At 41.6% G+C, this 21,222-nt stretch overlaps 1 protein-coding gene and 1 long non-coding RNA gene across 15 annotated transcripts in view; one reads left to right on the top strand and one right to left on the bottom strand.

The window, feature by feature from the left end:
- Positions 1-21,222, top strand: part of LOC128872498 (uncharacterized) — a 384,301-nt gene that overhangs the window by 69,533 nt on the left and 293,546 nt on the right. The window lies entirely within an intron of this gene.
- On the bottom strand, positions 9,574-12,101 carry LOC128872521 (uncharacterized). The gene is made up of 4 exons (XR_008456207.1): positions 11,810-12,101; positions 10,937-11,273; positions 10,215-10,850; positions 9,574-9,884 (listed from the first exon to the last, which is right to left on the bottom strand). It is a non-coding gene; the product is annotated as an uncharacterized LOC128872521 (long non-coding RNA).

Genomic DNA, 21,222 nt, shown 5'->3' with positions numbered 1-21,222 from the left:
GAGGCTCGGCTCGTTAAATTATATTTAAGGCGGTGAAACGTTCGAGGTAGTTAAATTATCCTCGACTTATCGCCGACGTTCCTCGTACGCAACACGGTGTCTTGTAATCGTTGATAATTGCGGAATAATTTGTGCCCCGCGTACGCGAAAGAATGCGCTAATTGAGAATTTGTCGCGTGTCGAGTAACGACGTACGCGCAAACGAGTAAATCGTCGACAGGTTAATGTCCACGTCGTTAATCAAGCGAATGATGTCGCATTCATTCTGGCTTCGAAAAATAAGGCCACTTCGGTTGCATAACGTTTGCTTCTGGCCATCTCGCGAGTTTAATTTGATTTGTTTCGGTACACTTTTCGGAGAAAATTGCAAGGCTTGCAAAGCATTTACTTTGATATACCAGAATTATCATTATTATTATCGGTTATCGATAGATTGCGGATTTAATGTATTTATAATATAAAGTAATAATAATAAACACATACTGAACATAGCCAAAAGGTATGTCTACTTATGCAACATGAAATAATAACATCGTTATGATAATTGTAGGATATTTTCCATATATATTCTGTACATTTTACGTATATTTTTTGTATTATTACACGTCGTAATTGCATATAATCCGCAGTCAGCTTATCAGAGACGTAATTACAACGTTCCGTTTTGCATCGAGTTTCTTCAATAAAATTAATCAAGTTGCCAGGTGTTACTTCTCAAAGTTGGTGTTTATTCCTGCACTTAAAAGTTCTTCGTGAAATGGGACAAATTTAATGTCTCATTTCTAGCCCCGTTACTATCAACCTCGATCTATATTCCAAGTATTGTTCGTGAAACGTCGAAATTGCCTACGAGTAGTTAGCATACTCTACGGTGATTTACAACGAATCCGCATCGTAAAACGATCTACAGGATGTCAACGGTCCACCGCGCGGACAAACAGCTCGCGAAGGTTAGAGCTTTCTTAGACGGACTAATTTGCGCTCCTTTCATTGCTCCCAAAGTATTACGCACCAGCGAAATAATATAATTTACGGCTCAGGCAGCTTTCCAACGACAGAGTCCGCCATTGCGCAAGAACAAGGGGTTGCTAATTGCCTTGCACCTGCACCCGTCCGCGGTTGCAAGACGCGTTCTTGTAAGACGCTTCGCTCTGGCGAACCTCCGCGAGGCGCAGGGACGCTTTAACGACACTGCCCTTAAACAGTTTAACGAGGTGGATGTTCCCTAGCTTGGAAGCGTCCCTTGGATGCCAGGCTGCATAAACGAAGCGTACGTTTCGAGTGGAAAGTCCGGTGAAATATGCGCCAGCGCGCAGTAGCCTTGATACCGAAATAAATGAAGAATTATGATTTTATTTCATTATTATTATTAAACCATTAATTATCGTTTTATTTTCAGAGACATGGCGTTGAATTAAAAACGTCATATAGTGAGAACTCAACGATAAAAATTTAAATAATACTGAAATGAGTATGGTGACGAGATATGAGTATTCAAGCTTGGAACACCAAAATTTGATAAAACTGTTCAATTGGGCGTATTAATTTCCGATAAACAACGAGCTGGAGGGATCGCTATAATTCCTAATGGCTTTGTAAACAGGGCCCACAATTCCTTCCTTCTTCATCCATTTTAATGAGTGTAAACTACTCGCAAGCCCTTTCGTTGTAGAAGTTTTATATTCGCCAGGATCCATTAAATCCTGGAACCCGAAAAAATATCTGCAGGATTTCCTCCGCGAAGCAATTTCTTCTTCGTCGTCGGAGTTTTCCTAAAAGAAGGATTGCTTGGCTACGGCTACCTCGGAAAGCCAAGGTTTTTCGTCCCGACGGAGTCTTCTTTTGATCTCTCTTACTCTCACCCCCGCTATTCGTAATCCAATGTAAACATGCCAAGGAGGAGAATGTCTATTAGAGGAAAATACGTTCCTTGCGGAGTACGATAACGACGGCGTTACGCGGGAAACTTTGCACAAAGGCATGTTGATTATTAAAGAAAATTTATTTCGCAATTTTTTTTGCTTCTCCTCTTCGATTTTTAATGGCAATTACAGTGCTCCAACCGCGTTCCCATATTCTCTTCAGCTTTTGATCTCGTTTCTTTTGACTTTTCGTTTCTTCCCTTTGGTTTTTAATTGGATTACCTTCACCAGGCGTCCATTTATTAACAAAATTGTCCTTAATTTTATTCGAAATAGGTTCACTTATCTACGTAGCTAGTACTTTGAGTTGGTGTAGGTACACTTGTTAAGAGTTACCAAAACTATTTACCCCCCTCTGGGCCGAATTTCTTTGTTCTGCGGGGAATTTGCGAGGCAATCACTTTGATATTTCAAGTCGACGGTGCTGCCAAACGTCGTCAATATTATTATTGGTTATCAGACTATAATTATTTGTTAAAATGTAGAATGATAGAAAAATGTTTCTTGATGATTTACTGTATCTTGGCCATTTTCACGTGTATCTTAACAACAAAATTTACACATACCAACATTCGCTATGCAAGTGTTGTCCTGCACGGAACGTTCAATTCATTGTACTGTATTTCTAGTCGATTTCGCTACCTGAAAGCCATCCACGATTCATCCATTCGCATGTCTGGCTTTCCGCAAAATTACCAGCTATTTGTATAGGTAGAGCAACCTATAATTGTACGCGGATAGGCCCACGTGGTGCATGTGGCAGCAGCTGTTCCCTCGAACCCGTTCAATTCGTCCATCGTAGTACGGTGATTCCATATGTTCTCGAAACGTCGGGTTCCTTTAGACGCTATAGACCGTTGAAAATTCGCGTACGTTCGCACGCGACAACAAGATAATGCCAGTCGGTGTCGAGTCAGCAAAACGACGGCCATTCTCTCAAAAGACTCTACACCTCCTCGTTCCGACGACGACGGCTATACGATTTCTATATATAATCTCCTTTGCCGCGTTATGGATACATTTAGCAAAAGAGTTGCTGTTCGTTCGAAACATCGCGAAAACACGTTCCCATTTGAAACGTGTTTCCATTCGAGAATAGACGTTAAACGAGCTCCTGGAATCTGGAAGAGGCCGAGTGTATATTGTAACCAATTAAATACAGGCTGCGTCATGCTATCGCGGCGGGTCGTTAATCCTGTTTCATTGGCGTTGGGAACAAACGCCGGAGGGAAATGTTTAACGGCGAGGGTTATTCGTGGTTCAACTGTGCAGGATTCAATTTGCGCTGTTTGGACGTACGCAGTTTCTTACTTCATCAAATCTGACGGTGTAATTGTGCAATGATGAGAGTTAATTGTAATGGAAGGGCTATGGGTTGTATATTCTTTCCAATTTTCAATTCATTTTGCGCGATAGAAATTGGTCCAGATTGAGTCAATGAATCGTACATTAAATTTGAGATTAATACAATCCAGAGTGATGGATCAAATATGTACTTAATGAAAATTAAGTTGAAATTGTAACTACATATTGGTTTCAAAAATTTATGTACTCAACTACAAACTACAACTTAAAAAATTCATATATCTAATCCAGAGTGATGGATCAAATATGTACTTCATAAAAATTAACTCCAAATTTGAATTACATATGGCCTTCGAAAATCTATGTACTCAACTTCAAACGACAAACTAAAAGAGCGACGGATCAAATACAAAAATTACTCAGCCTTGCAATCGACCTTTAAGCTTTGGAAGTAGCCATTTACATTCATCGATTAATTGTAAAAAAAAGTGTCTTAACACCACAGTCGAGCCTACATCTTTCGAATTTAACCTCATGGAACATAGTGCTTACACGGAAACGCTACAAGCACCGTAGGCGCGGAGGTCGTAAAATGGCGATCGAATCAGCAGGCAATAGCAGCAGCAGGTGTGGCGATATTTCAGAGCCCCGGCAGATTTTACAAACGCAGACTTTACAAACGAGGAAAGGATCGATTACAAGCGGAACGAGAGTCGGATCGATCAAATATTCAGACCATTTTGTCGATAAGTATCGCGCTACCGCTGCCCACCGACACGCCGTGCCAGCAAACTGGTTTGATCTAGGGATCGAGCGCGGGGAGTCTTGCGTTTTCCCGGCTTCTTGTTTCGACCCTAATCAAATTCCACGCGCGAATTCGACCGAGGATCGCCAGCCACGGTCTTCGTGCAATAGCGCTTGTACCTCGTGCCAGCTTCGAAATCCTAATTTATGCGCGGAGATTAGGGACTTGCCGATATTCCTCGTGCTTCGTCGCGGTTAGGGTTAGCATCCATCGATAGTGAGATGAGAATACGATGGACATTATAATTAGAAGATGTGGAGGGAGGTGGATCATAGGAAGAGGGTATCATTTTATTCTTAACATTAACACATCTTGCGCGGATGCTTTGCCGCCAAACCCTCAACGGGTAGCGAGCGATTTTTTACAATTCGCACACAAAATTACTTCTGCAGAAAATACCTGCAGTTTGTGAACTTTAGGTATTTATAAAATAAAACTTAGTTTCTCTTTAGGCTTATAAACATTTATAAACTTGGGAACAAAGTAATTCAGTAGCGGTCTGACTTTCGAAAGCTGTCTCTTGTCATTGTTTTCGGAAAAATTGGCGTTTCTATACACGGATCCGTGCTCCAATAATCCTCTTTTCGGTCCTTACGCACTTGTCGCATAATAAGAATAAGCCTTAAAAATTTCTTCATGTCTTGTATCGTAATGTCTTTCCATTTGAGAGCTTTCTTGGAAGTTGTGAATTTATCAATATATTTATAATAATATCAATTTGACTCTTCTACAGGGAATGTAAAAAAATTATCGCCAATAAATAAAGCTACAGCATCCGCTACATTATCCGGAACGTTTTCCGTATCTATTCCTGATCGACCTAAAAACTCTTCCAAGACTGGGCGTTTGTCTACTGATGACCATTCTTCTTGAGAATCAGAATCATCCGAATTCTGGCTTGAATCAGAACTGTTTGAAATTATTCGTTGAATAATAGTTCTAGAACGATATATAATTTCGTCGTCACTACAATCATCATCGATAACACATTCACATTCTATTTTATCGTTGTCCATCCTGTGATTAACGGACAGTAGGTGTTTCTCGCCGTGGGGCGGCGCAACAGTCCATGCAAAACGACTTTAGTCGCTTCCCGCGCAAGATGTGTTAATATAAAATAAAATGTTAACAAGACCTACGATAAAAATATAAATACAAATATACCCCGATTCCTTAATCCACTGAATTTTTCTTGTTCCTATTCAAAATCTATACCAATAAGATTCTACGTTTACAATTACCGATCGACTGCATTCGCTCATCTAGTTTCGCTGAACGCATTACCTCTGCTTTCTGGCGATGGAAATGGGTCAGTGTATTCAACAAAAACAGTAAACCTGTACCTACACGAAAGACTGGAACGTTCCATTTCCGATGAATAAACGTTGAAACTGTAACGTCGGTTCTTCTAATGTTATTTGCAATCGTTAGCGGTGAAAAGCGTTTCGCCTTTTATTGACCGTGCTGTGCCGAGTTTACCGCAATGTAATTCCCAGTGGATATCGTTGGTCTAACAATGGCTCTATTAAAGGCAGCGCACAATACTTCCATTAAAGGGAGGTTTACGCGCGAAGTTGGGTACACGGAGGTCTGTTACGCACAGAACGCTCCGTGGCTTCAGACATTCATACGAGCATGAATTGTCCAGGATCTGCCGGGACATCTGGCGAGGTCCCACGGGATTTTCACTCGACGGAATGCTGAATCAGTTCACCCGAGCGTGAGAAATTCCGCGTTTTGCGGAGCCGCGAAACCATTTTCTGAAATGGCTGCTGCCTTCCGGAAAATTGACGCTCGAAACCGGATACTCGTCAACCGGCGCTTGGTTATGATATGATGCAATGCATGTAATGCTCTATTATGTAGATTATTGATTGGTGGATAGTCTGTTTCGTTACTGGGTCAGGTATAGTGGAATGATGGTAATAGTACTAGGTCTGCCCCCTGAGAGTTTAATCAAATGGATCTTATGAGCAATGCATATATATTTATCGACTTTAGATGGACATTTTTCACAGATTATATTAATGCTCTTGATTTTAGTATCAGATCATATTTAGATTTAAAGAGAAACATTTAATTATTTATATAAAGATTGTACATTTATTTTACATCTGGAAATGACTTACAATAACGTGAACGTAATCCATAGAACATTTATTTTAAATCAATAAATAGATATATATATGTAATGCTTCAAACTGTCGCGTTTCATGATCCTCTTAAGGCCATAGTGAGGAACGTACGGGAATTTTATTTCCTCGAATGAACCTGTCGGCTTATTACGACTTGGCTTTTACAAAGTAATATCATGGCTCATCGCAGATTACTTTACAAGAAGTTTTCGTTAACACGGTTTTCCTGAGGGCTTAAAGGAACTTGTTATTCTCGTCGGCGTCCTCCGTGAAAGCGAGTTTATGGAAGATAATCTGATTAGGCGGCTGGGACATGGCTCTTCTGTGTAAATCGAGTCATCAACATAACCGCGTTCTCCAGCTGCGTGTATTTCACTTACCGCGATCATAGGGGCAAGCTACGTCTCCGTCGAATCCTTTTGTCATTCGAAAATCTAATTTCGTTTACCAAAGCGTCTGGGAATCACGTATAGCAACAGTGTGATAACGAAGTCGCATGCAAAGTGAGTTTTGGTACCGATTCGCTTTACACTTGTGGAGTGCGACTTTATATAAAATTTTTAGACGTGGGTAAATAATACACTCGAATAATTATATACACATTTTGTATTAGGTAGACTGGAAAGTAATGTCGTTTCTTTTACATTAAATTCAAACAAATTTTTAATAAATTTCTATTTTTAATCAATTATGTAATCGCCTTCGTCAACAACAGCCTTTTGCCATTTAGTGTGCAAATGTTCAACGCCATATCGATCAAAATCAATGAGCTGATGAGTGATAAACAAGTATTTAAAATTGCACAAACGACATTACTTTCCAGTACACTTAATACGTATAAAATATTGATGAATATTAGGTAATAAGAAGCTTAAAGAACCGCTCTTATTAATATTTGAGTTCCTTAATTTTTAAACATGTTGAAATCAAAACAAACAGCCCATTTATTCCTGTACCATTTTAATTTATATAATAATCACATATTAAAATTCATTATACTTTACAGATAAATTGCCTCTGAATTCTCACATCTACTTAAACAATTCTGTTCTCTGTTTCATTTAAATTCTTTGAAGATGACTCGAAACTGTAGAGTCGAAACGTTCATAAAAATGCTTCTGTAAGATTCGCAGGTTAGATGAAAAATCGTAAGAAAGCAAAATATCCAACTCCAGAAAGTATCCAAGTTCCCCATTGTTGATCTTAACAGTCCCTGTTAATAACGTCTGGCCGCGAGTAGCGTGTTCCGCGAGATTGTGCCCGGCACGCACAGGTTTATAATTACACGCAGCTAAGTAAATGATAAAGAATCAGCCTCGCCGCAAACGAGCGTTTCCACCTGCGTATCTGCTTTCAAAGCACCGCGGCGTCGCGACGGAGCACACGAAGGGGTTGTCGCCGGTTCTGCTTGGTTGCAACCAGCAAGCGAAGTGCAAACAAAAGGATAACCGATTCGCAGTCGACGCACAATTCCTACGGTAATTAGCTGATTACAAGGCAACAACCCTCACCGGGTATTTCCATTTCGCGACGGACCACATTCTCTAATTACGCGTCCACGGTCGTTCGAACAAAGGAAGCCATGTTCTCCTTGACCAAGTAAAAGCGGATGAACGGATTGTTGTGTTCGCGTGGATGCCCCGCGTTAAATTATGCGTGTCCAAAGTGCACAGGATGTACGTAAGTTCCTGTGCCGAAGTTCGGGGAACTCCTTTCACGAGGCAGCCTTGCGAAGAACCTTCTCAAGGCGTAAACAGTGGGAGAAATTTTTACTTTCTTAGTCGTTAGTCGTCGATCCTTTTTTATCCGAGTAGAATTCTTCACATGCATTAGGAATCTATAGAAATTGAAATATACACGTGAATTTTATTAATTATTTTTGATGATATCCAGATTAAGAATGGATATTTTGTGCGAGGAATTAATATGATATTTTTCTGTATATAAAACGTGACATGGTTTTTATGATAAATGTATCATTTTATTACCTTCCTTTTCTTGATACATCTTCTCAAATACATCTCCTCAAACTTCAGAACACTTCTTCAAACCCCAATGCACATCAAACACTAATCACTATAGCAATTATCAATATACAGTGGGTGTAGAAAGTATTCGTACACCGATCAATTTCCAAAAAAACTGTGTAAAGTTGTAATTTATTAACTTATTTTTTATAAACAATGACATTCTACATATTCTCGGAAATGTCTAAAATAGATAGATTACAAAAAAAAAAATAGCTATTAAAAACAATTAATCGATAGAAATGTTGAAGTAATAAGTATTCGGGCAACTATTTAAAAGTACTTTACTGGAAATTTGATGTTTTCTAATTCGCACGGAGCAATAAACTAATGTGTTTACGTTACAAACTCTACTGTAAATGGTTCGTCATAAGAATCGTCGAAATACTTATTGCTTCTATACTTTCACTCACTTTTCGTATCTTTTTGTTAATTTCAGAAATTATATCAACTAGTAAATGTTGTTTGAACTATATCTATCTTAGAGACTTCCGAGAGTATGTAAAATATCATTGATTACAAAAAAAAAGAAGTTAAGAAACTACAATTTCACACAAAAGTTTTTTGGGAAATTGATCAGTGTACGAATACATTCTACACGCACTGTACCTATTAGATTCTAACTTTATTCTCCATCGCACAACAAATTTCAGTCACGAAAAATATTTTCGGCCTGTTCCAAGTAGTAAAAATTGAGAAAATGTTTAGTTTGGTCAATTTTGGTCTATCAGAAGCACACTAAAAATTACGTTTCCACGCGAACGCTTCGGAGGAACTTTCAGTGGTGGAGTCGTCGTAGTTTTCAGGAGCACGGGGACGACAGGTCCGAAAGATTGCTCTATTGTAGACACTGGTTAATATCGGGTGGGACGCTGCTCCATCGAGCCCATTCATGAATGACCTGTCGTTTCGGTCTAGACTTACCGCTTGGTCGGGCAGCCTTTTCGAACCATGAAGCGCCGCAAATTCAGCGGACCGGTCAGCAGACGTCGCCGAGTCTGGACAGTGCTCCTAAAACGAGCCACAAAACCCAAACTGCTGGGCTGTTGAACGTAAGAAGAACTGAAAGATGACGAGTATCGAGCTCGGAGATTACTGATAGCGCGAGTTTTTCGGTCGTTACTTTCCGCGTAAGACTCGTGCTTTGTATCGTCGTTCGTTATCAACTTATTATTTGCTCGCTGGACTTTACAACGTCTGTGAAGTTTGGCTTTTAAGCAAACCGTGTACATATTAATTTATATAATTATTACGTATTAAAATTCATCGTACTTTACAGGCAAATTACACCTAGATTTTATCAACATTTATTTATTAAAGAAATCTTAAATATTAATCAACAAAATAATTTCCATCATTTTCTAACACTTTTTGCCAGTGTAAAGGCAGTCGTTCGATTCCCTTTTTAAACAAGTTTTTCGATTATTCATTGAAAAACTTTTCCAAGTCGAAGACATTTTGATTACTTTTCGGTCCTTCTAATATTTAAACGACAGGTGAATATTTAACTGGAGAGCTCAATTATAGAACGGATATTATTTACGAGTCCACCCAACAGGAAAATGTTTACTTCAACGTGAAATATAGTCAGAAATTCTAATAATTCATAGCAAACCATTAATCCAATTACAGTTAGGCGTACCCACGTATCGCTCCATCTCTGTTTCCATCCGCTTGTTTTGTATATTATCTGCACCACACGAAACCACAAAATTTGCATACTACTTCTTGGACAGGTTTCAAAGCAATTTGCCGTCTCTTGTCAGCATTCGAATCGTTATTAAACAGTCCATTAAGCAGCGAGATGCATTATTCAAATTACTCGTCTCTCGTATGACATAAACGATCGATCAAATCGCTCCTTATGCTAAGGCGTTAATTTTTAATTTACCGCTAAGCCACCGGGGCGGTATCGATATGTACATAGGAAAAGAATTTGTTCCAGTTTATAAACACGCTGGGTCGCTTGTCACTCTGACAATATACGACAAAAAGCTGCGTAACCGTGCGTTGCACTTACCTGCGAGTAACACTGGTCCATAGCAGTTGCGTTTTCTTCGTTTTTTTGGCGCGAATGACAATCTCGCGCCGCGTGACGCAGAGATCTAATCGTATGATGCATCGCTATCGTTGTTTCGTGGTCTTTTGTACCTTTTGTCTTTGTATGGTGATGGCAATTCCTCTATACCACGGTGTCAATTAAAACTGGGTTATTATTGGCAATATTTTCATCCTTTTTGTTTATAAGTTATTAATTCTCAATGAATGAGGTTCACTATGCGAATCTATACAATCATACTACGGACTAATAGTATTAATACACATTTTCCCGAAATTCTGAGAGGAAGATTGCTAACAGTGGAAACAACTAGTTTCATTTCCGTCAAATTTTCAAATTTTCTCTGTCACTTCGCACTTCTTTTCCCCGTCAGCACCCCGTAAACAAGACTCGGCTCCCAGAAACTCGCTTCTCGCGCTTTCAATGTACGTTTCATCGAAGATCGGAACTGTTCGAGTCGTTTCCATCCAAATTTAACCGACCAGACACGCCACAAGAATAATCCAATTTACCCTCGGCGTTATTATATTTCACGGTGCACGAACGAATTGCTTAGCGAGCACCAGGCTGAACCTCTGGCGATTCGCGCTGCTGACACTGTTGATTAAAAAAGAAAAGAACCGTTTCAAAGCTGCTGCCGCGTTCGTGTTTCTTTCTCGAACAAACGAAACGACGATAATTACGTGTGACGTAGCTTTTCCAGCGCCCTTCCCATCGACGGAGAGCTCGAGAGAGCCCGGTCGACACGCACCGCCCGCTTCGTTGAACTTGTTGCGCTTCGTGCTTCAAAAAGGTTGCTCGATCAACCGGTATGTCTGGTCGAGAAACGTACCGGTGCTTCACTCGCGGAGGGAACGAGCAGAGATTGGACTGGCTGCGCCGCGACCGTCTCTGCATCAAATTGATCGCGAATCGGCACGGACCGCCGACGACAAATCCCTTGCGAAACGCAAACTATCATCCAGCCAGGAATGCCTTTGACTTTGGCGATGATTTGCCACGGGGTTTGCCGGGCCGTTTCTGGAATAGAATTATGTATGCAGATATTAGCGTTGCGTGCAGAATTGCCTCGCCGAAACTCGTAAGGCTTTTGATATGAGAGTTGGGGGTGGAGAGTTGTTAATATTTGGGAGTGGATGTTGGAAATTATATGGATCGAGGTTATTTGCGGGCAGTAGCGAATTACGAGGATGAAACTCGCGGTGAGGTGTTTTGGAAGGGGTTTAGTAGATTTTTGGGTGAATAATATGGTGAATATTGGAACAGGGTTGTTTGTGGGTGATACCAGGCCACCTGGTGAAGGTAGAACGTCGAGTTGAATTATTTTGGAGCAGGTTGAATACTTCTGGACAATATCAAAGAAAAATGTATCGTGTATGTATCTACATGTCCAATCGAGTAATCTTCTCCTTTTCAAAGTCGGTTAAAAAAGACAAATTCCTTAAAGCCTGCACATAGTATACACCAAGACTCGCAGTTTCCATTCACGATTTCCCTAACTAGCCAGAGTGTGATTGATAATTGTGCTTTCCCAATTCCCAGCTATGATTACTCACATCAAACAAGTCCACCAAAGTTTCTCGTGGTTCTCGAAGCGTGGCTCGCCGCAGACGATGTGATTTCATTTAGAGAGGAATGCAACGAGGATAATAGGAGCTCTTCTAACGCGACGCGTAAAGTACACTCGTCTTGAGAGTTTGATGCAAATTGAAGTTCTCGGTTCTTGAACTCCGTTTCCCCCGACGTCGCCACTCAAAATTCACCGTGTATCGCAACAAATTCGAGAAAATAAATCGCGTTACGATCGTCCCGCGTTAGTCAGCCTGGTTCGCGTTAGCACGGACCTCTCGCCGGTTGGCACGAAGTAATTTTAAACGTCACTCAAAATATCGCTGGTGAATCGAGGTACAACTAGCGCAACGAGTGTTAGTAATCGGCGCATCACGATCTCTGTTTTGAAAGACAGTCAATCCCCACTGCGCAGACGATACTCGTTCGTCTTGTTGTCTTGCGACAGTCGGAGGTATGGTTCTTCGAGATTCTTCTTAGAAGTTCATTGTAATACTTGTGTTCTACTTCGCAACTTTTGGCTGAAATCCACTGGTTTCGAGTATCGTTGCTCTAGGACTGTAACAGTTTCAGGGCTGGCGAAATATGTTGTAGAAAAAATAAAGATAATTAGATATTGTATTTTGATTTTAGTTTTAACCATTGATTTAAAGGGAAAGGAACATTTCAGAGTGTCAAGAATTGAACTAAGATAGAATGATTTAGTATGAGTTGCAAGCAAAACTAAATTCAAATTATCCACGTTTGTACATAAATTTCAACTGGTTCGATTGGGAGGCTCTAGTCTCCAAATGTAGGTCTTTTTAAGACATTTATTTATTATTTCTAGAATATTTATAGTTTACAAGTGTCTTAGCACATCAATCATAATTTTCATTAATCCTTTGTACTTCCAATTATATTTTAAATTATATTGTTGTATTTTGTAATTTTCAAGTGTATGATATCTCTTGAAACAATTTCCAGGATGCAATCCTTGTTTTCTTTTGTACGTTTCACAAAAACAAGTTGGTTTCCCTTCTTCCTTCAAGTATTTTATATTTGAGCAAATTGCTCAAACTTTTATATTTAACCCTTACCATCTTCCCTATTGATTTGGACACGAAAGAATGTCGATCGAGACTCGACAAAAGAGTTCCTGAGGAGTGCAAAGGGTTAAAGAACCTATCCAAAGTAAAATCGTACAAGTCGAGGTTTAGCCAACAAAATAAAATTTGAAAGTGGTTCAAATTACGCACCCTCGTTTTAAAACGTGCGATTAAAGGACCCCAGCGATTACTCGGGGCGTGATATTTTCCACGCATCGCACGTTCCATCGAGACAAGCGTCGTGCACAAAGAACCACGCGCGTAAAATTCACCGCAAAACGGCGCTTGTTACAAAACCACTATCACGCTCGTCGTCCCGGAGCGGTGAACAATACGCTGGCAACACCTTCGAGAGGCTACCGCATAATAGATGTCGCAACGTCAACGGGCTGTCAGGTCGTCCAAGAACGAGAAGCCATCGTCCGGAGCAGACGTGCCGACTGGCTGAGCAGCCTTTTTCAAGCGCGAAATGCAGCTGGCTCGGGCTGCCAAGCTAGAGACTGCTAGTACATAAACATTTTCAAGGCGAACCACTCGAAAACAGACCATCTTCTTACCTTGGATTTTTTTACGCACCTCAGATATTTCTTAGGTTAATAAAAAAATGAATCGAATGTGCTTTTGTAGCAAAGCTTCCAAATTAAAAAGAAACTAGAAAGGCCACACGATCTCCGTGTAAAACTTTCAACGCGGTTAATATCTCGTAAAACACGCGGCAGGTTTAGATACCGATATTACGAACCGTTGGACAGCGATAGTACGATCGTCCATGAAAGCCTGACGATCTCAGCTGCTGGTTCGCCACGGAATTACCTTGTCTACGCGCGAAAGAAGCGGCCCAGCGTCTAGAAGAGGAGAAGATCGAAAGGCAAGGTGCGGTGACCTATCACCGAGCAGCCGGTTGCACACCAGCCACGACTATCGGCAGCGAGAGCGGGTAAGAGTAGTGACTCATCCGCTCGTAACACACAGCGCACCGTTCTCCACGTTCCTTCAACCTTACGCTCATTCCGCTTGGTTCCACTTGGCTCCTCGGCCCGGTGCAACGCGCCCGCTATATCGCTTTTCCAGCTCTCAGATGACATGGATTGCCACGGCATTCTGGAGGAGGTTTTCGTAGGAAGCTGTTCTTATAGGAGATACTGTTCCATCTACAATGAAATTCAGTTGATTTTGAGGAAAAGAGAGAAGGCAAGGATCAGAAACTATTTATAGAAGGAGAGGTTACTTCAAGTTTGGTAGAGTGTATTTAAAGATGTGGAGCACCACGAAGGTTTAGATGAAGGAAACAATTAATGCAAGTAACAAAGAGCGAAGACAAGGGTCAGAAACTATTTATATAAGGAGAGGCTACTTGAAGTTTGGTAGTGGAATGTATTTAAGAATGTGGAGCACCACGAAGGTTTAGATGAAGGAAATAATTAATGCAAGTAACCAATAAAGAAGGCAAGGATCATGAAGTATTTATATAAGGAGATGTTACTTGAATGTTGGTGCTGGAATGTATCCGGGTCTATGTAACACCACGTATGTTTAAATGAAAGAAATAATGCAAGTAACCAAGATGTGCACGTTTAAATGAAAGAAATAATGCAAGTAACCAAGATGTGCACGAACACAGAAAGAAAATGACAACACAGGCTACTATTGACTCCTTACTCTCCAGGACTCCAGAATTCAGGAGTTCATAGTAGAGGCTTCGAGCTAATGTAGCACAGTCATGGACTTTGACAAAACACTCAATAACTGACACTGTTGATTTTAAAGTCGTGATCCTAGATATGGAGACCCCTAGGTCTAGAGTCCAGTAACAAGGACCCCAGGGTCGCGAGCTGGCCTAGGATCACGTACGCTGAATTCCCCAGGGTCGCAGGAGTAAACACGGAGGACTCATAAGGTCAAAGACTCGTTTCCCAGGTTCTCGGGGTCGTGGGACTCGGCATCGAAGAACCTAGTGCTGGAAGATCTAAGAAAAAGAATTCGCAGGTGATGAAACGCACGAAGGACTCACAATAACCTGAGATTCTTGGGTCTCCCTGTGACCACTGAAATTCTTAGAGTCCTCAATATTTGATCCATCATCTCAGTCCTATTTGTATCTAATCATCAAAGTAATTTGGATGTATGCTTATCTTTTGGTTGGCGAACAATGCAAATCGTTTCCGTAACATTCCCTGTGATATTCCAAATGGATAGCTCTGTAAGTCCAGTGTCAAATGTTGTTTCACTCTGATTGCTTCAAAGCTCCCATAAAGTCTGATTGCTTCTTCTCTACTATTCGCGCGTGTGTGTGGCCAGTAAAATACAGGCTCTCGGACTTTCGTGTATTCTGGAAGCACGCTCTAGCGCGATTTCTCTAGGGACGACCCGTGGTTGTTTTGGTGGCGACAAGTTCGACGCCACGGCGTCGCGAGAAATTTTCTTCGTGGCCGTTCCCCAGCGCGACCACTTGATATCTCACGTGCTGAAAAGCCTCGATGGCTGGCCTGGCGACAACTGAATCGCGCTCGGTTCTCCTATTTAGAAATTTCAGCAGCCACGGTGCCAACACTGGAGTCTTCAGTATTGTAGTCTATGACTTCGGGGTCGTTGATCTCGAGTCTCTCGACTCCGCAGCGACACGGTGGGCAACAAGAAAACTCGCTTCTCTGGTGTACGGTATTTGTATCGACAACTGAATACACTGTAATCGAAGCGGAATAAACCCTCGGTGTCGTTTCATATTTCTCGCCTACCGTTGTTACAGCCTCTCCTCGAGCAATAAATCGCAGAGCTCTCGAATCCCCGCTATTCTATGCCATAGAGCGAATCGTTCCCATTCGAAGGAGAAGACATTCAACGGTAAGCGTTGGACTTTACGATTTCATGGTATCATCAAGCAGCTGAATCATAAATTCCTTCACGCCTGAGACAGGATTTATACGCACACCTGTACCGTTACGCAGAACTCTTTTCAAGCGTCCCCGTAGCCAGGGGATAAATTTCGTCGTCCTGAATTTGAAACTATTTAATCTCGTTACACGGTTCCATGGCTGGACTCTTGGCCCATAGGCAGATCTTCCTAAAACGGCTGGAAAAAATTCTCGCAATTAGCATTACAGACAATTATCATTGCCAAGGCTGTCCGGATTTTGGACGTGGGAACTTTGCGCCTCGTCTAGAGAGCGTCAGAATCCTCTTCGTTTGTTGCTTTGTTGCCGACAAAGAACGTCGTGTTGAATTGTTTTGGAGCAGATTGAATAGTTCTGGACGAAAGGAAAGAAAATTGTGTTGTGTAGTGTTGAGAAGAGGTGACCATTTAGGGAGAAAAATGGAGGAAATGGTAAATATTAAAACGAGGGTACTTACGGGTGGTACCATTCCACCTGATGAAGATAAAACGTCGTGTAAAATAGTTTTGGAGCAAATTGAATAATTCTGGACAATACGAAAGGAAATCGTTGTTGATCAGTGTTGAAAAGAGGTGGTTATTCAGGGAGAAAAACCGCAGAAAGTGGCAATCATTTAAACAAGGCTCACGACAAAAGAAGACAAATTCTTTAATATAGTTACGCAGAAGTCTTCTAAAGCGTCTCCAGATACATTTCGTCGTCCTGAATTGGAAATTATTTAATCTCGTTACACGGATTACATGGTTGGACTCCTGGCCTACAAGAATGTCTTCGTGAAACGGCTGGAAAGAATTCTCGCAATTAGCATTGCAACCAAGGCTGCTCAGATTTTGCACGTGGGCGCTTTACGACTGGCCTGGAGTGCGTCAAAATCCTCTTCATTTGCGTGTACGTCAGCCGTCCGGAGATTTCATCGCGTTCATCGGCCAAGTTTCACGGTTAGGTTCGAGACTGCTTGGTACGCGGCATCGAAACGACGAAGTCTATCTCGTAACTTGCTCGTCATCGCGCGAACTTCCCCGAGGGAAAGCTCGTAAAATGCGGCTAGCAATCTCGTAATCGCCAGACGGCACTCGAAGGACGCTAGACGAACACGTGGTTGCAACGTTTATGTTTCAGGGGAAGATTGTAAAAAGGGAAAACAGCTAGAACGAAGTTTACGAGCGTCTCTTGAAATTCTTCGGTGGAAGTTGCCGGAGGTAGCGTTAAATTATCGATACTTTTTGAGAATCGAAGCCATATTCGCGAGATTAGGATCTTGGAATTCTGTCGTGTGGATTTTAGTTGGTTTTTTGCAAAAAGTTGTTGGTTGGAGTGTTTCCAGTCTTGACACATTCGCTGATACGAATTCACGTCAATTTAAATTCTATTCCTGATTATGAATAAATTACGAGAATTTTTATATTTTATACATTACATACAGCCAGTTCCAGAATTATGTAGCTTGTAAATTGAGAAAGGTCCAAGTTTGTTCTGATTTTGTGAGAAGTCCTCTTGCAATTTCTCTTATCAATTTACGCAATCTTTCGTCATAGAAGCATCGAGCGAAAGCCATTCCGATTTTTCATTCCGCAACGATTGTTTCAATTACGTCGCAACAGTGTTCCCGTGACCGATGGTAAAATTGCACCGTAGGAAAAATCGATGCGCGAATGGATAAAGCTTCGCAGCGTCGTAATAGCACGCGTCTTAATCTGGTTTGTAAATTATTGCCACCAAGATCGTAGATATCGCGATACCATCCAGGTAGCCGTTCGTACGCGATGATTTGTCCGACAAGCAAGCACCGCGAGTAAAAACGTGTACCATTCATTATACGAAGCTGTTTCCTGAACGTCGGTGTCTAATGAGTGGCGCGTACGGGTTCATTAGCGGACCCGAGAAAGAATATTATACGATTACAGCCGGTGATCCGATTCGTTCTGCGATGAGCTAGTAGCTACTGATTGCATTTTGTGCGTTGTTGGGTCATTATCGTAACGATCGGTGGTCCCATTATTCACTGATAAAAAGTAAATACTTGGAATCGGAGCCTGGGACGAGGTGTTGCCCGAGATTCTCGGAAGGGAGCTCAATTTCACGGCCTTTCCATTTTGCCGAGCCGAACTTCTTCTTTCAACGCTTTTTGTTACTTGCATTCGCGTGGTAGGCTTTTATTCGACGTAATTGGAGACTTGGGCGTTCCTTGTACGAGGTGATTGGAGAAGATTGAACGGTGGAACAAAAATTGTTCAGGTTCTATCAAATAAAACTTGTGTGGATCTCACTTTCATGAGTTAATATACTCCCTCAAATCCATTTATTTAATCATTCGTTCTTGAGTGTTGAATTCTCTTTGTATCTTCGCGTATGTGCTTTGATCTCTTAGCGTAGAGTAGCCGAATTTGTTAAAAATTGAAACGAGCTGGTAAAAACCAGTTGATGCACAATGGGCTAATAAATGATAAACAAGCATTGACATAACTTTTTGATCCACCTAACATCTATAAACACACCTATCAAATTTCAAAAGTTTATATGAAGTACCTTGGCTGTAAAAAAAATCGTGAAAATTGCTTGGGAACTAGCAAAAACGAAAGTACCTACTCCCTTAACCAAGTACTTTCCCTTTTCCTCCCCACCCGAGGCTCGCAGCCTCGGTTTTGAAGCCACCCTGAATTTTAATGACGCAGGTCGGGAAACGCGAGTCTGCAAGCGCGTCACAGAAGCCGTCACTGATGGGTTAATCTCTTTTCGCGCCGCTGGTCGTTTTTCCTCGGGGCATTCGACCCGTATCCTTTGGTCTCGCGTCGCGGTGTCTTTATTTATACACCCGTGGCGCGGAAAGAGGAAACGTCGAGCGTCGTAGCCGCGACGCGACGTTCAATTTCCGCGGAAACCGCCGGGAAAGTTTGCGTCGACGGTCACCGCAGAGGCACTTAATTGCTTTTTCTTCGCTACGGCAATTTCCCTTTGCCGCGCGTACAGAGTTGGCCTCTTCAATCCCTGCAGCTCCTCTCTCGTTAACCTCTCATCCACGCTTTATATTATCGGTCTAATCGTCTTCCTCCCCCATCGTTTCGCGGTTTTCGTTCCAGAACGGGGCGTCTGAACTCACAGGAAGACGACTCTGCTTCTCTCTCTCGTTGAAGCGCAACTGGACTTCCCTCTGGCGAGTATCTGGCAACGCTCGGAACTCTCAGAGATTTGCAAACTTAGTCTGGATAGGGACTTGGAATTGGTGGTAAATGTAGGAGACTTTGATCGTTAATCGTAGAATGAGAGGTAGAATTAGAGTTAGATAGAGTTAAGGGAGGGATGGGATGTATTATTTCCCAATGAAGAAATCAAAACTGTGAACTGTGGGTTTTGGGTAAATGTTATGTTTGCATTGCTACACGCTGGGATAGTTGGTAGACTAATATTCGAATCAAAGTTTAGACAACTCTGTGTTAACAGACAGAATGCTCTTTACTCAAAAATTTCACCTTCGCATCTCATCCTCTAAATAGAACATTGATACTTAGAAATCGATTCAATTAATATTAGGTACCGGAAAAAGTTCGTGCGGATTTTCAGAGAAAAATACAAATACTCGAATCTGTTTTAAATCATAGGTTTATTCAACGAAATAATCACCATTTATCATCAATTTCGTCAATGACTTCATCAATTCCTTTGCAATAAATACCTGCAGTAATAGTCTGCCACGTGGAAGAAAATCAACGTGAACGATACCTCGTGTAGTCCACCAAACAGTGATCAGCACCTCTTTCGAATGGAGACTCGGTTTTGGTATGGTTCCTGTTGCATAATGACCATTCCTGAACCCAGTGGTGTGATCATCGTACATTATCATATTCCACCCACTTTTCATCACAAGTTAAAATTCGATCGATAAATGGATATTGCAAATGTTCAGCCGGGAGTATTTGTTCTCTTCCGTTAAACGGCGCGGTATCCATTTGCCCAATCTTTTGTGAAAATTAAGTAAACGAATTCGCTTTCTTGCGGTAGATTCTTCACATTCGAATACTTGAGCAAGCTCAGAACATCTTTTTCTTTGATTTGAATTTACATACTCGATGAATTTTTCGTCTTCGATGACAGATGGACGCCCTGAACGCGGTTCGTCATTTATCGATTCATTTCCTTCCTTGAACCTTTTAAACCATTTCTGTGCGGTTCTTTCACTAACAGCCCCTTCCCCACAAACGCTACAAATGCCTCCTTGCTGCATTTGCTGCTGTACTGCCAAGTTTAAATTCGTAAAGAATAAAAGCACGAATTTTTACTCTTTCGTTGTCCATGTTTACTGTTTCTATAACTACACAACAACGAAACAATTGAACTCCACAGAGCATACATACCAATTACAAAGATCAAGCTTTAAAATGAAACCAAACTAATGTCTTACAGTTGCCAATTATCACACGAAAATCGATATATAGTTACAATTAACCGCACGAACTTTTTCCGATACCTAATATCCAAAGTGCTTATATCATTTTCTTCGCGATACGAAAACCAACTTCCTCCACCGATAACCTTGAAATACTCGTATCCAAGACTCGTAACCCCTACAAAGATATTTCAAGACCCACGATTAAGCGGAATCACGTGCTGACGCATACAAACATTCATAACGTATTCAGGAGCAGAAAATCGGTTGATCGTCAAAGTGTGCCCACGCACCGAACGATCCTCTCGCAAGCGTCGCGACGCGCGTCGGCTCGTTAGCCGCGCTAAAACGCGGCAAACGCGAGCGCGCCGCTTCGAAGTACCGTTCCGTGGACGAAGCCACGAATAATTCAGCGCGTCGGGGCCCCGCGAATGTGTTACAGTGAGATTATATCACGGCGCATCCGTTACGCGGCGAACAACACGTAGTTAATATGCATGCACGGCTTAATTTACATTAGCCAGCGCATCCAGGCTGCATTATGTACACGGAAGCGGTGCACGCGGAGAGAAGAACGAGGAGGAAGAACGATCGACGACGTCGTAACACGGACACGAGGAGAAGCAGGACAGAGAACCGAGGATCTTCCTGTGTGCTCGGGCGGTCGTGGAACCAAAGCTGCGAAACGGAGGAACGGGGAGGAAAACAATTAAGCTGATAATATTGGCCTGATGCGTAATTATTTAGCTTCTTTCGCACTGTTTTATCAGTCAAAAGTAGCGTTCGTTTCTTTGTTTTTTGAAACAACATTTCTTCAAAAATCTGAGCATTTGATAGTACCCCGCAATAATTTGGGTTATGTAGAAGCGATGTAATATCTAGCAGCGGGAGACTCGACATGTTAACAAAATAATTTTGCATGTCCACGGTGTAAATATTAGGTTGTCCTAAAAATTTCTTTCGTGAGTTGCATTCAATTATTTTCTGTGGCAGTGTTTATATGGATAGACGATCTAATTTCTTAGACATTGATGCTGTAA

This window comes from Hylaeus volcanicus, chromosome 2 (genome assembly GCF_026283585.1).
Source record: "Hylaeus volcanicus isolate JK05 chromosome 2, UHH_iyHylVolc1.0_haploid, whole genome shotgun sequence".
Taxonomy (NCBI): domain Eukaryota; kingdom Metazoa; phylum Arthropoda; class Insecta; order Hymenoptera; family Colletidae; genus Hylaeus; species Hylaeus volcanicus.
This window is presented reverse-complemented; position numbering and strand designations above follow the sequence as displayed.